The sequence below is a fragment of the Lycium ferocissimum genome, chromosome 3 (genome assembly GCF_029784015.1).
Source record: "Lycium ferocissimum isolate CSIRO_LF1 chromosome 3, AGI_CSIRO_Lferr_CH_V1, whole genome shotgun sequence".
Lineage (NCBI taxonomy): Eukaryota > Viridiplantae > Streptophyta > Magnoliopsida > Solanales > Solanaceae > Lycium > Lycium ferocissimum.
Genome location: NC_081344.1, coordinates 64,329,135 through 64,343,564, shown reverse-complemented (window position 1 = coordinate 64,343,564; position 14,430 = coordinate 64,329,135). Strand labels below are relative to the sequence as shown.

Below are 14,430 nucleotides of genomic sequence, written 5' to 3'. Positions count from 1 at the left end.
ATAATCCCTTCGGATAAAAGAGTGTTCACTTAGCCATTTGCACACTCCTTAAAAAAATATTAACTCCTAGAAAAAAAGAAGTAATTTGACTAAAATATCCCTAATTAAATAGGTATTGGATTTGATCACATAACACTTAATAGGAACAAATTTGCAAAAATAAGATTAATTCTTTCTTGATTTGCTATGTGGACACTCTTTTTGACCCAAGAAAAAAGGCTAAGTGGACACTCTTTTTGATCCGGAGGGTGCAGGTCATATGGATTTACCCAACATAATCCAAAGTTTCATCCTTTTTTATTTGGTTTAAAAAATTGGAGACTAAAGTATTCTTTTAAGTTATTAACTTACATTCTTCCAATCTACATAACTTTTAATCTCTCAATTTATTTTGTATATTTGAGTTTGAGTTGCATTTTGACTCTGCGATTACACTATTTTGACTCATTTGACCAAATAATTTTGGCAAGTCCAACTTCAAATCCATATATCTAAAGTTTTTGCAACCACACCTGCCAGTGTAAATTATTTTTGAAGCGGTTAAACTTAAAAACATTTATAATCTTTGGATATTCTTAAAATAGGGGTCCTTTAAGCAATATTTTGTATCTGTCCTTGTCCCTTCAGGAACTCATTGAAAGGTATTTAGGCCTCATTTGTTTTCACTTATTAAGTACGAATCGAATGGTTCGGACGCTTGCACCAGTGCGTTGTTTCTTGTTAAGATTAAGATTTAAGCACTTTGGGTCGAATAGGTCTTAATCATTAAGATCTTGAACCAAATTTTAATATCATTAAGAGGTATTTTTGTATGGAACTTTTTATGCTCCCTCAACCCCACCCCCAACCCTCCACCTCAACCCCACCCCACCCACTTTCCACTCCAACCCCACCCATCCACCTCAACCCCACCCCACTACCCACCCACCCTCCACTCTAACCCCCACTCCCCACTACCCTCACCTCACCACCAACCCCCACCCCCACACCAACCCCTACCCCACACTACCCACCCCCACTCCCCACCACTAACCCCTACCCTCACTCCCCACTACCGCCCCCCCAACCCCACCATCAACCCCTACCCTACACCACCAACCCCGCCCTCACTACATCCCACCCACTCACCCCTCCACCCCCACTCACCACCCATCACGACTACAAAACATCTCCAACATTACTAATGAATGTAAATGTTTCATTTTTTTTAATCAAATAATATTTTATTAAATTTGTATTTATTTTCTACTATTTAGTTACTTTTTAATTTGAATCGTATATTTATTATCTTTAAATAAATACATTATGCACATTCAGATATTGAAAAACAAACAGTCTTAATCATTCAGTGTTCAGACCTAGAGACAACATCTTAATCATTCAAATGTGCATTCAGATTCAGACGTCTTAATCTTAATGAAACAAATGAGGCCTTAATGTAGTATTGAAATAAGATTCAATTTGATGGCTGCAGTAAAGAATAGGAAAAAGGACATATACAACTCATCACTAAATGAGTCTCCAACAAAAGAATGGAATACGCAAAAGAAAAAGTGAAGAAGGCATAGCTAACAATCAAATTACATATATGATGATTCATTTTCGTGGTTGATCAAGAAGTTGCACAAAGGAAATACTAGTAACAACACCAAGAACAAGAATGAAGAAATATTAGTAAAATGTCAAGCTTATGATAACCGACTTCCCTCAACTCCAAAGAGTGATAAGACTACTGCGAAAATGAGAGTTGCAGTGGCCTATGCTTTAAACAAATGAACAGTAGCCCTATGCCCACCTCAGTCATAACTCATAATAGCTACTACCCTTAAACAATAGGAAAATACTAAAGAAATCCCCAGTTCAACAGTAAATTGATACTTAAAAATGAAGACAGTGGATCACAATCCCTTGTGTTGAGTAACGGGCACATAGCGAATTCATCTGGCCGTCAAAAGGTTCTTGTAAGTAATATCTCTAGAGTACACATGACAGTTCTACTTGTGCAGCAGGCATTACACCATTGTCTCTTTATCGGCAATAGTACAGCAGCAGAAGCCTTGCCCGCCACTAGAAAAGCGAACATTGACAAACTTGCAAACACACGAGACAATCATTTCTAAAAACTTGATGCTCCATATGCGTCTCCATTGTGAAGCAGAGAGATGAAGTTGTTACTTGATTGTTGCGCCAATCTAGAATCCCATTGCATTGGAATAAATATTTAACTCCTGCAATTCACTACACCTAGATGCAAGATATTACTATGGAAATAATGACCTTCCACCTCCAAAACTTCAAGATCTCTTAGCATTTCAATAGATCCAGGACATTGTTTTATACCCGTATCAAGTGCAAAAAGATATTGTAGATTTCGCATCTCCCCAAGGTCAACTTGCAGCATTTGTATAGATTAGCAGCTCCTAATGTCCAAGGATTCAAGAGATTTTAGCTGGCATATGTTGCTTGGAATATCCATAAATCAATTAGTCTGTCCAAATTTCCTATTGACTCGTGGATCTCCGTCAGCCTTGAACAACTAAGTCTCTAGACTTCGTGAACCATTGAAGTTTGGAGTTCTTCTGAGTTGCTTGCAATCAGAGAGATCCAACTTCCTCAAACTTTTGCAACACCACAAGTGAACCAAATATAGTTTCAAGTAAGATTTTCTTTTCGTCAGTTGCAATAACAGTACACAAGAAATTATAACATTGAGTAACAAACCTGCAAATTAAAACCAAATTCTTGGATATTACTCCCTTGGATATTTAGAAATACAAGTATCTCAGCTGGAAAATATGATGGTACATACTTGAGACAACAGCTAAAGATCTCCACTAATATGTAACTCGTCGATTTTAAGCACCCTAAGATTTTTCATTTTCTTAAATCCTTTTGCCCTCAAGTTCGCACCCTTTAATGCCCATGGATCTACCTTCAGTACTTCTACCTTTTTGGAATCCCATAATTCAGTAAAAGGGATAAGGCACCATTACCCCCCTGAACTATCTTCCGAATTTGCTACGACACACCTTACCTTTCCCAGGGTCCTATTACCCCCCTAAACTTATTTAAAACGGAATAATTACCCCCTAAAAGTCGATGCCCACTCTCATATGGGAGAGTGACATACACTCTCCTTGCCACATGTGTATTTATTTGTTTTCTTCTTTTTTTTTTAATTTTTTTCAAATTTTACGTGTCAATTTTTTAAAAATAAAAATAAAAAAGCAATTTTCATTAAAAAAAAAAAAGAGTTTTAAAACCCGTCTTTTTTTTTTAATTTGAAAATTTGATTTTTTTAAACCCATTTAAAAAAAAAAAAACTAAAAACATGGATTAAAAACTGAATTTTCTTTTTAAAAAAGGATTTTTAAAACCCTTTTAAAAAAAAAAACTGAAAAATGATTTTTTTTTTTTTAAATATGGAAAAATGGATTTGTTAAAAATATGGAAAACTTGATTATTTTTTTAAAATGTCTTAAAAAATCTTGATTTTCATGATTTCATTTTCTTAGGACACTTTTATTTTTCAAATAAAATCGGAAAAGTGTTTTTCTTGCCAAAATGTGAAAAAACTGAATTTTTATAAAATTTTGAAAAAATTAATTATTTTCTTAACATGTGGAAAACCCTTTTTTTAAAACTAAATGTGGAAGACTAGATTTATTTTCAAATTTTAAGAAAATGCAGATTTTTAAGAAAAAAAAATTAAGTTTTCTCTTTATGTTTTCACTCTCTCAAAGAGAGTGAAACACACTCTCTTTGCCACATCGTTACAGGGGTAAGTAATTATTCCGTTTTAAATAAGTTTAGGCAGAATGACTTTTAAAATGAAGCGTTGTCGTAACAAATTCGGCATAGTTCAAAAAAGAATGTGTACTTTATCCCTTCAAGAAATGAAAAGTGCCTTAAGACCATGTTTATGTCCCAGAAAATAAGAGAGAAAAATGCTACATGTAAACTGAATGTCAAACAAAGAGAATACATTATGTACCAACAAAAACTGTATTTACACAATTAGAGGATGTAAAAAAAATGTAAAATTTCTCAAACAGCTAAGATGAGACTCTTTCATATACTAGCTAACATCATTCAATAAGAAATAATACGAAAAGAAGAAAACAATGATGAACAAAGAGGGCAAATAACACATGTATTAGTTCTCATTACATATTAACATGGCTTTGTGAACACGGTAGAAAAATCATGGAACAAATTTGAGGTGACAGGAAACCAGATTTCATATGGCCAGCAAAATGAAAATTGATAGGCTGGAATATACAAGTCTTGGCAACATTGATAGAGAAAATCAGAGGGACTGTACAAGCTAATGCTACTGGACAAAGAAGCAGAAAATCTTTTCAAGCACACATAGTTCAGAAGTCAGATTTAACCTTAACTCCTAAGAAAAATGGAGCTAAGAGTTGAAAGATTTCAAATCCATTAGTTTGATTACTAGTGTATATAAAATTAGCCAAATTGATGGAAAAAGATTTGAAACAGGTTATCAGCAAAGTGGACAGAAACTAGTTGGCATTCACTAAAAATTATACAAATAGTGGACACGGCATTAAGCCATTAATAGCAAATGAGGCTTTGGATTCGGGAAAAAAAAAGAAAAGAAAAGAAGACGACGGAGCACTTGGCTATTGATAAAGCTGGACATATAGAATGTGTACAAACCATGTAAATTGGGATTTTTGATGAATTCGATGGTAGATATGTTTTGGAAACAAGAGAAATTGGATAAAGTTTTACACATCGACTATCAAATTCTCAATTTTGATAAATGATACACCTGTAGGTTTTTTCTCTGCTCATAGGAGTTTAAGGCAAGGTGACCCTTTTTTTTTGTTTTTTACTTTTTATTTTAGTTATGGAGGGATTCGGTAGAATGACTAGCAAGGCAACACAGCTTGGCTGGATAAAATTGCTTTCAAGTAGATACAAGAGGTCAAGGATCGATGATGATATCACATCTCTTTTATGTAGATGATACACTTATAATATGTGAAGCAAATGAGAGCAAGTATTGTAACTGAGGACAGTCTTACTATTGTTTGAAGCTGTATCAGGTTTACAAGTAAATTATGCCGAGTCATATTTTCCCGGTAATAACACAAAGTCGGTAGAACTGCTGGGATGCAATGTGGAACAATTACCAACCAAAGACTTGGGAAAGCTACTAGGTCCCAATCTGGAAAAGTGTGAGAAGACTCTCTCAAATTGGAACAATATTTATCCTTAGGAGGAAGATTAATCCTAACCAATAGTGTGTTGGACGCACTTGCTATCTATATTATCTCTCTATTTCCAATACCAAGGAAGACAGAAAAGAGAATGGATGAGTTAAGGAAAGATTTCTAGTGGAACGGTAATAGAGAGAAGAAAGCCTTCAACCTAGTCAAATGGGAAAAAGTGACAAGGAAGAGGAAAGGGAAACAAGAGTAAAAACATGGGATACACAACAACAGTCTCCTTACGAAGTGGCTTTGGAGGTTCTCCAATGTGGAAGAAGAAATGTGGAAGCAATTGATCGCAGAAAAATACGAAGGTTCCTAACTATACTTATGGAGTTGGAAATATATCAGAAACTTATGGGGCAAGTTCTCAGAGCACATTCACACTAAAATTAGAGATGGTAGAAAAACCCTCTTCTGGCAAGATAGGTGGACAGGGAACACCCAATTCGAGGAGCCATTTCCCAGGATTTTCAGCTTTGCAGCAATAGAAGTGTATTAGTATCCACAAGAATGGAAATACCTTTGGAAAGAAGGAGTAATGACTGAAATGAGCCAATTTTTGCAAGTGAATGAAGGATGTAAGAAGCTAAGAAGATGCTAAGTTTCCTCAGTTCATTTCAACAAACTGAATTTTTATTTTTTGTATCCCCCTATGCGCTACAAATGATAAAATTCTTTATTACTTATCAAAAAATATGCCAATTACTCATATAAGGAAACTTGGTGAACTTCCACATTACTCTTAACATGTTTTTAGATCAAGTAAACTGCAGAAATAATGTATTAAGCTTATCTTCTTGTGTTTGAAGCAAATACACTAAAAACGGCATTAAGAAAAGAAATGAAGCAGAAATTTGTCATCAGTTGCTTCGCTTTGACATAAAAAGCGATATTAGTGGACCTATAACGCGTACATATAAGGAAATTCACCACTATTATTATTTTTTAAATTGGTATGGTCACAATTTTCTCATTTTAAGAGTGCAATAACATTTGATTCTAAGAAAAAGAAGACTGGTAAAAGAACTCAAATATCAAAGTTGATGTACCTCCTCAACAGGCTGCCTAGAAAGCTCAAGCAATGTTCAAATTGCCATCAGCTTCTGCAATTGCATTGGGTGTCATTTCTTTTGCAGGGATAAAAAGGAAATTGTATCACAGTGATAACGTAGCCGAATAAACTGAGCAAAAGAAATAGAGAAAAGACATCATTTAACTCCTGAACTTGGCACAAAAACTCACTTTAGCAACTAAACTTAAGTTGTATTTATATACCCCTTAATAACTTTCATTTCAATTATTTTTCACCCTACAAAAATAATATCACTCTCACAATGTGAGGTATATTACACTCGCGCCACGTCATTGTCACGTCAATGCCACATCATTGCCACGTCGTTGCCTCGGCATTGCCATGTCAAAATTACCAACACTTCATTTTTTGTTTTTCTTTTATTATTTTTTCTCTTTCTCTTTCTTCTTCTTCTCCCTTTTCTCTTTCTTCTTCTTTCTCCTCATCCTCACTCTACTTTTAGCAACCACTACACCGCTGCTACCACCGCCGCTGCTGTGCCACCACCGCCAAAAAAAAATCATTATTATTATCAATCCAAATTGGACAAACTGCCCTTCAAAAAAAAAAATTCATCACCATCATCTTTAACCCACACCCACCACCACCACCATCATCTCCCACCAAATTTCATCCAATTCCTTCTCAAATTAGTCCCATTTACACTCAAATTCGTCCAAATTGATTGTTTTGGTTGTTATTGTTGGCCATTATTAGTTTGGACGAACTGCCCTTAAAAGACAAAAAACAATTACCACCACCATCTTTAACCCACACCCACAACCACCACCATCATCTCACCTAACAAATTTCATCCAACTCCTTTCCAAATTAGTCCCACTTACACTTAAATTCGTCTAAATTGATCGTTTTGGTTGTTATTGTTGGCCATTATTAGTATTATTATTAGCAAATCATTTCTTCTATAACCATTATTCCATAACTTTATTTTTGAAAGAAAACAAAAACCAAAATCAAGAAACCAAAAAATTGTGAAAATGAAAAGAAAAGAATGATGGGAATATAGAGAGAAAGAGGGATTTGTGAAGAAGAAGAAGAAGAAGAAGAAGGAGAAATGTGGTGGGGGGCGGGGGGCGGGGTGGGGTGGGGGGTTGTAAAGAAGAAGAAGGTGGTGGGGCGGGGGCTGTGGGGTGAAGAAGAAGAAGGTGGGGGCGGGGGGGGCGTGCGCATGGGGGGGGTGTGAAGAAGATGGTGGGTGGGGGCTGTGAGTAGGAAGAAAGACGGTGGGTGGGGTTGAGTGAGAGGGAATTGTGAAGAAGATGGTTTTATTTTTATTTTATTTTTTATTGTATAATTTTTATTTATTTTTAACTTATAATATATATATATATATATATATATATATATATATATATATATATATATATATATATATATATATATATGCGGGTCCATCTTTTTTGTTTTTACTCTCTTAATTATTTTTTTTATCACTTCATCATTTAGGGTTGTATTTAATTAAGATGAAAGTTATTAAGGGGGCTATATAAATACAATTTAAGTTTAGTTGCTAAAATGAATTTTCGTGCCAAGTTCAGGGGTTAAATGATGTCTTTTCTCAAAGAAATATTCACTTCTTATTTTCCGAGTGAAGCTCTGGTATCATGTCAAGGACTGAAGGATTCCCCCTTATAATGTTTACCAGTATATCAGCTGTAGTTGCATCAAATGAGAAGCCCCTTCCAGTCATTTCCCGCATGAAAGTTGTTATTTCACTAATTTTGCTGCACCTGAGAAATTCTTGCACAATAACATTGTAAGTGACATTGTTTGGAAAACTGTTGTTGTCCTCCATTTTACTTAAAATATCTTTAGCTCCATCAAACAACCCTTCAAGACAAAATCCATTCATCATTGCATTGTATATTGTCACATCCAGAAGCAATCCCATTAAAGGAGGCTTCTCGAAAATAGCATGAGCTTCGTTAAGTTTACCATTTTTGCACAATCCATCAATGACAACATCATAAAATTCAATATTTGCATTTTCTCTCTTTTTTCCCAACTTATTAAAGAGTGATACAGCTTCTTCAACAAGTCCATACTTAAAATAACCATTGAGCAAAATGCCATAAGTGTATAAATCAGGTACGGACTCCGCAGATAGCATCTCAGCATAAATCTTTTTTGCATTGCCAATTCTTCCAACTTCAAATAGACCTTGCAAGATAGTATTGTATGTAAAGATATCAGGTTTTTTCCCTTTTGAGAAATGTCACCAAGCAATTGCATGGCCTCATCCATTTTCTTTTCCCTACGGTATCCATTTATTAATATGTTATAGCTAATAATGTCACGTTCAATGTTCTGGTCTTTTATGGAATCAAAAACCCTCTTCGCTCTATTCAGTTGTCCATACAAACAATATCCATCCATTATTGCATTGTAGGTGAATATATTAGGCTCTGCACCTTTTTCGACCTTGTGTTTCATTAATTCCTCAGCATCTTAGACTTTTTCTTATTTGCATAGTCCGTCTATCACCATGGTGAAGGTGCACACATCTGGATAAATATTAAGGTTCACCATCTCAGAGAACAAAGACCTAACCTTCTCCCACTGACCAAGCTTGCACAAACCATCAATCAATGAACCATATGTGACTATGTCTGGAGGAATGCCTTTTATCTTCATCTCGTTCAACAGGTTGATAGCAATATCTAAGTTTTCATCTTTACAAAGGGCATCTATAACAATGCTGTAGCTATATACGTTGGGCTTAGTGTTCCCCTGTTCCATTAACCGGAGCAAACTTAATGTTTTTTTAAGTATGGCCACTTTTGTTGAACCCATTCATGACAGTTGTATACATGACTTCATTAGGCTCACAAATATTCTCTCTCATCAACTTCTTGAACAATTCAACCGCATCTTTGACCTTATTTTCAGCAAATAATCCCCTAATTAGGGTCGTAAAAGTTACAACATCAAATGGAATGCCATTCTTCAAGTGAATGGCTAACACGAAAAATGGACAATCAGCACGATGCATCAGGCAATAACTATTAATGACGATACTCAAGATGAATCCATTAATAGGGATACCCAATTTCTGCATTTCTCGAGAAAGAGAAATGACATTAGAGTAATGCTTCATAGTTAGCATAGTCTTAAATAATTTAGAGAAGTCGACAAAAGAAGGAAGAGGCTGCATCCTAACCATTTGATGAAAGAGAGTCGCAGCTGCATCTAAACACTTGACGTTCTCAATCTTTGTATTTAACCCAAGTTTAGCATTTACTGAAATGGATTTATTACTATGGGTTGAAGAAAAAGCTCTAATTGTAATTGGTGAACAAGAATGAGAAATAGCAAAGAAAGAGATAAATGGAGTATCATTGCAAAATTAACACAAAGAAATCCTCTTCATCTTCAATTGATAAGGAATCTCTTGCAGTGATTTTTTTTTCTTCAGAATTACTCCTCTTTACTAAACTGCTGGAAGAATTCTAAGCAGATGTCAAAAGTGGTGTTCGATTTTGGTGGGCCCTAATTTCCACATTCTATTCTATTGTAGTGTTTCATTGTACTCCCCCCCCCCCCCCCCCACCCACCATTTTTACTTGTCTAAAAATACATTTTTACTTATTCAATTTGAAAATATTAAGAAATAGTTTATTATTTTGTACCTGTAAAGGGTCAAATTTACCCTCCAAGTATGGTTTATAATTTAAATTTACCTTCCGTTAAAGTTTGAGATTAAATTTGCTCTTTCCGTTTGGATACTTGTTATATTTGCCCTTTAATGGATGGAAGTCCACATCACAGCAAAAAAAATTGCCACATTGGATTCCACATCATAAAAATTTCCAGCATATGTATTGTGTGTATTTGGTTAGGGTATAAAGATAGATAGATGTTGAGGGTAAATTTAAACTATAAACCATACTTGTAGGGTATAATTAAACTATTATTCTCTCTGTTTCAATTTATATGGCATTATTTAATTATGTACAGAGCTTAAAAAAGAAAGAAAGACTTTTGAAATTTGTGGTACAAAACAAACATTAATTATATATGGTTAAATTATTTCTATATATAGAAAGATGACATTCTTTTTTAGACAGACTGAAAAGAAAAGTGTGTCACATATTGGGACAACGGGAGTAAAGGAATTATTAGTGGCTACATAACTTTTAAAGTATATTTGATTGATTTCAATCATTAGACCACATAGTAATAATTAGAGGTGATATAATAAAATTATTATTTTATTTATACCTACTTAGGAGTATGTCAAATCAATACAAGATAAGTAAAAATTTACAGAGGAGTAGTCTTTCATCTCGCACGAAAATTGTCAGCTTGATTTTGTATATGTTGCCCTATTTTGATCAAATAGTTTGGAGTAAATATCTCAAAAGATCACTCAACTTTGAGCAATTATGTAGCAAAGTCATTGAACTTTGCTACATATCAATAAGGCCTAATACATAAACAGGCCATCAAATTTGGCTTCAGCTGGCAAGTATGCCCTCCAACATTGGGTGTGCACAAGTAGGCACCTCAACTTGTATAAAGTTGAACACGCAAACACAAATGCTGACGTGACACATAAATTTTCGAGGTGTACTTTATACAAGTTGAGGTGTCTAGATGATCATTTTGTAAGTTAGAGTGTTCAGCTGACAAAATGGAGACAAGTTGAGGTGCCTACTTGTACACACCCAAAGTGGAAGGCATACTTGCTAGCCGAGGCCAAGTTTGAGGGCCTGTTTGGGTATTATACCTATCAATAAAATCACTCAACTTTAGAATTTTCTCTCATAAAATCATTCAACTAAATGTGTCATCAAAAAAATTTGACATGACAATATTAATCAATAGTTGAGTTGTAACATTATTAAAGGAAAAAAACAAAACAACAGGAGGTGCATTTTAATCGAAACTTGCAAAAAATAAAATATAATTTTATGAATGATTATAGGAAGTTTTTTTTGTTTTCCGCACAATACTTGATACCCACTTTGAGATCCAATAACTAACCTAGATTTGAGTCAGAAGCCCCACTTTAGAGGTGAAACGCTCTCTACCAAAGGTGATTCAATTCTCAAAACTTGAACCCGAGACCTTGATCAAGTGTGTGAAGCACTTGCCATCCTACATATTATTAGATTCTAATACTAATAGGATGAAAAGAACTTGAATTAGCTACGAAGTTTCTCACTAATCCGTCGCTAATTGTCTCTTAGCCATCAGAATGTTATCATAATCCGTCGCTAAATAGGATTAGTGATGGATTTGTAGTTTAGCTACAAAAAATTTTCGTGGCTAATTCATGTTTTTAGTAGTATATAAATAAGAAATTAACCTACCTGTAAGAACTGCAATTTTAATGTTATTTCTCTATATTTTCCAAGAAAGTTCCTATATTACCATCTAGCTACAACTCATTCCTTTACTGATCTAAATAACGACTGTGAGATAAAGTGAAATTGACCGAAAGTAAATTTTGTAATGGTAATGTTTTGGATAGTATATTGATCTAAATGGTAATGGTAATGTTTATGGAAAGCGGATCAGTTCCTCCCCTAAATGAGATAATTTTATTGATAATTTAGGTGGGTACCTAATGACTTTGTTTGACTTTGTTGATATAGGGGATAGTAAAGACTTACATAATCAATTATTACATTTTTTGACATGCGTCTTTCTTATTCTTTGTAATTGGGTGTTCAACTATTGATTGAGCTTTAGCACATATTTCCTAAGAAAAAGCCTTTGTTGATATATGATCTTATTAAAGGTTTAAATTATCTTATTTAAGGCTAACCATCCGAACTGTCCCATATTTGTTGCAACCCACATTCCACTTTCTCTGTTTTTTTGTTTCTCTATTTTTTTTTGTTATCTTTATACAATGAATATTTATATTTTTTTCACAAAAATGTTCTTTCGGTAATGCTTGTTTGAAGGGAAAAATTATCATTCAACTTTTGATTGCTATTTTGGTCTTTCAACTTTTAACTTTCAGGTTTCACACTTATAGAATAGTACAAATAGATATATATCATGGAAAGAACTATTGTTTCTGTTTATTTTAAATAACTCAATTCAAATGTATGATTACTCATCAATCAACATCAATAATAACCACTTTTTTCCATTAATTTGCTTAACAAACTATTTGGCATGTACAAAGGCTTTGATTACTTCTGCAAAGAAGACAAGTACAACTATGAGGCATCTTACTTGCTGGCCAGTGAAATAGAGCCAGATTGCCACAACTAATGTTAGCACATGTGTCATTAGCCGTGAAGGTTCCAGGGCAAAACTGTTGACCTGATATAAAAGAATGAGAATACTCATATTGATCAATACGCCTAAAAAGATGAATGATGACAATAAACATTCAAAGACATACTTGTAGAAAAATAATAATAATTGCATATGCATTGAAGAAGAAATCATACCTAGCGAAGGGTCAAACAAAGTGAAAAATATTGCCATAGAGAAAAGAAAAAGCATAATGCAGCTCTTCATGTTTTTTTCACTATTGTACTTTAGTATGATATGAAAGTACTCTTGTATAATATGAAAGTATGGATTGTTGATGTCATTTAGGACTCTTATATAGGGCTTGAATAAAAATATGAAATTATGGTATTAGCTAAAATAAGGCTAGTAAATCTATAATATTTAAATTACTTGCTAAAAATTACAAATGAAATTATGGCATTAGTTTAAATCTGGCTAGTAATCTTTTAACAATTAAATTACTTTCTATATATATATATATATATATATAAAATTCAAATAACGCTAGTAATCTTGTAATATTAAGTTGCTTGCCAAAAAATAAGACACAAAGCCAATCAAGTACCTACCTATATAATTTTGTTTTTGGTAAGTACACCTATATAATATTACACATATTTTATGTTATTTAAGTGGATTCTTGCTTTTTGTTTAGACAGAATACCTCCGGGCTCTTTTAAACTTGGCATCTTTTATAAAGTATCATAAATGAAGATAAAATTTTGAGTCTAAAGTTCCTAGATTCTAGAAAAAGAAATTTAATGAGTTCTAGATAAATTATTTATATATAATAAGCGAATTGTTTAACACAAATACAAGATACAAGACAAAGCTAATGAGTAATTTAATGGCAGATAAAAATGATTAAATAGATTTTCGTGGAGAAGGGGGTATGAAAACAAAAATAAATGATAAAAAAGAAAGGGATTTTTTTTTAATAAAAAAAGATCGCAAAACAAAAGAAATTAAAACGGTGGCATGAGCTCAATAGCATGTGCATTTCACTTGTTGTGCCAAATCAGTGTGAGGTGTTTAATTAGGTATATATTTGATATAGTTGGAGTGTCTAATAGGAATTTTTTTTGTTGAAGTGTCAAAATGAAAGATGCAAACAACTTTAGGCGGTCGCTTATGGCTTTAGCCTTGGTTCTAATATATGAGTAATTCACTTTCTAGATAGCAATCAATCGACTCCAAAGTGTTTTGATTTCAGTGTAGATAGGATTGATTCTTTTAGATGATTTGGATTTAACACTGCATAGATAACTTATTAATTAATTGGTTGAATATAAGGGTCATCAAGCCGTCTTAGCTCAGTGGTAAAGCGCGTGGCTTTTAACCACGTGGTCGTGGGTTCAATCCCCACAGTCGGTGAAAATGCTATTTTTACAAATTATACCTACTTGTTATTGAGGCATTGTTGTTGTTGTTGTTAGGAAGTCTTTATGATTTGGTATGAGTATGGAATCTAAATTAACCTTGGATGCTTAGTTCATAATGTTCATCAACCAATGTCTAATAAAGTTTATTGGACAAAATCATCAACAAAATAAATTGAAATCTCAAACAAATGTCAGATAAACCGAAAGGCAACAACCTAACACCTAGTTCATGATCTTCATCAACCAATTTATAATAAAGTTCATTAAGAAAATGATCAACATAATAGACTGAAATCATCAACAAAATAAATTGAAATCCCAAACAAATGCCTAATAATCTAAAATGAAAGTGTAACCTTTTATATATATATCCATGTATTTTGGATTTTGGGTAAGATTGATTTAAAATTGTAGCAATTTGTATCCGATCTGTATATCCAAATTTTTTAAAACA

The 14,430-nt window shown here is 33.6% G+C and overlaps 1 non-coding gene and 1 pseudogene across 1 annotated transcript; one reads left to right on the top strand and one right to left on the bottom strand.

The window, feature by feature from the left end:
• Positions 1–7,902: 7,902 nt before the first annotated feature.
• Positions 7,903–9,679, bottom strand: LOC132048997 (putative pentatricopeptide repeat-containing protein At1g12700, mitochondrial; annotated as a pseudogene).
• Positions 9,680–13,896: 4,217 nt separating this feature from the next.
• TRNAK-UUU (transfer RNA lysine (anticodon UUU)) lies at positions 13,897–13,968 on the top strand. The gene has a single exon. It is a non-coding gene; the product is annotated as a tRNA-Lys (tRNA).
• The last annotated feature ends 462 nt before the right edge of the window (positions 13,969–14,430 follow it).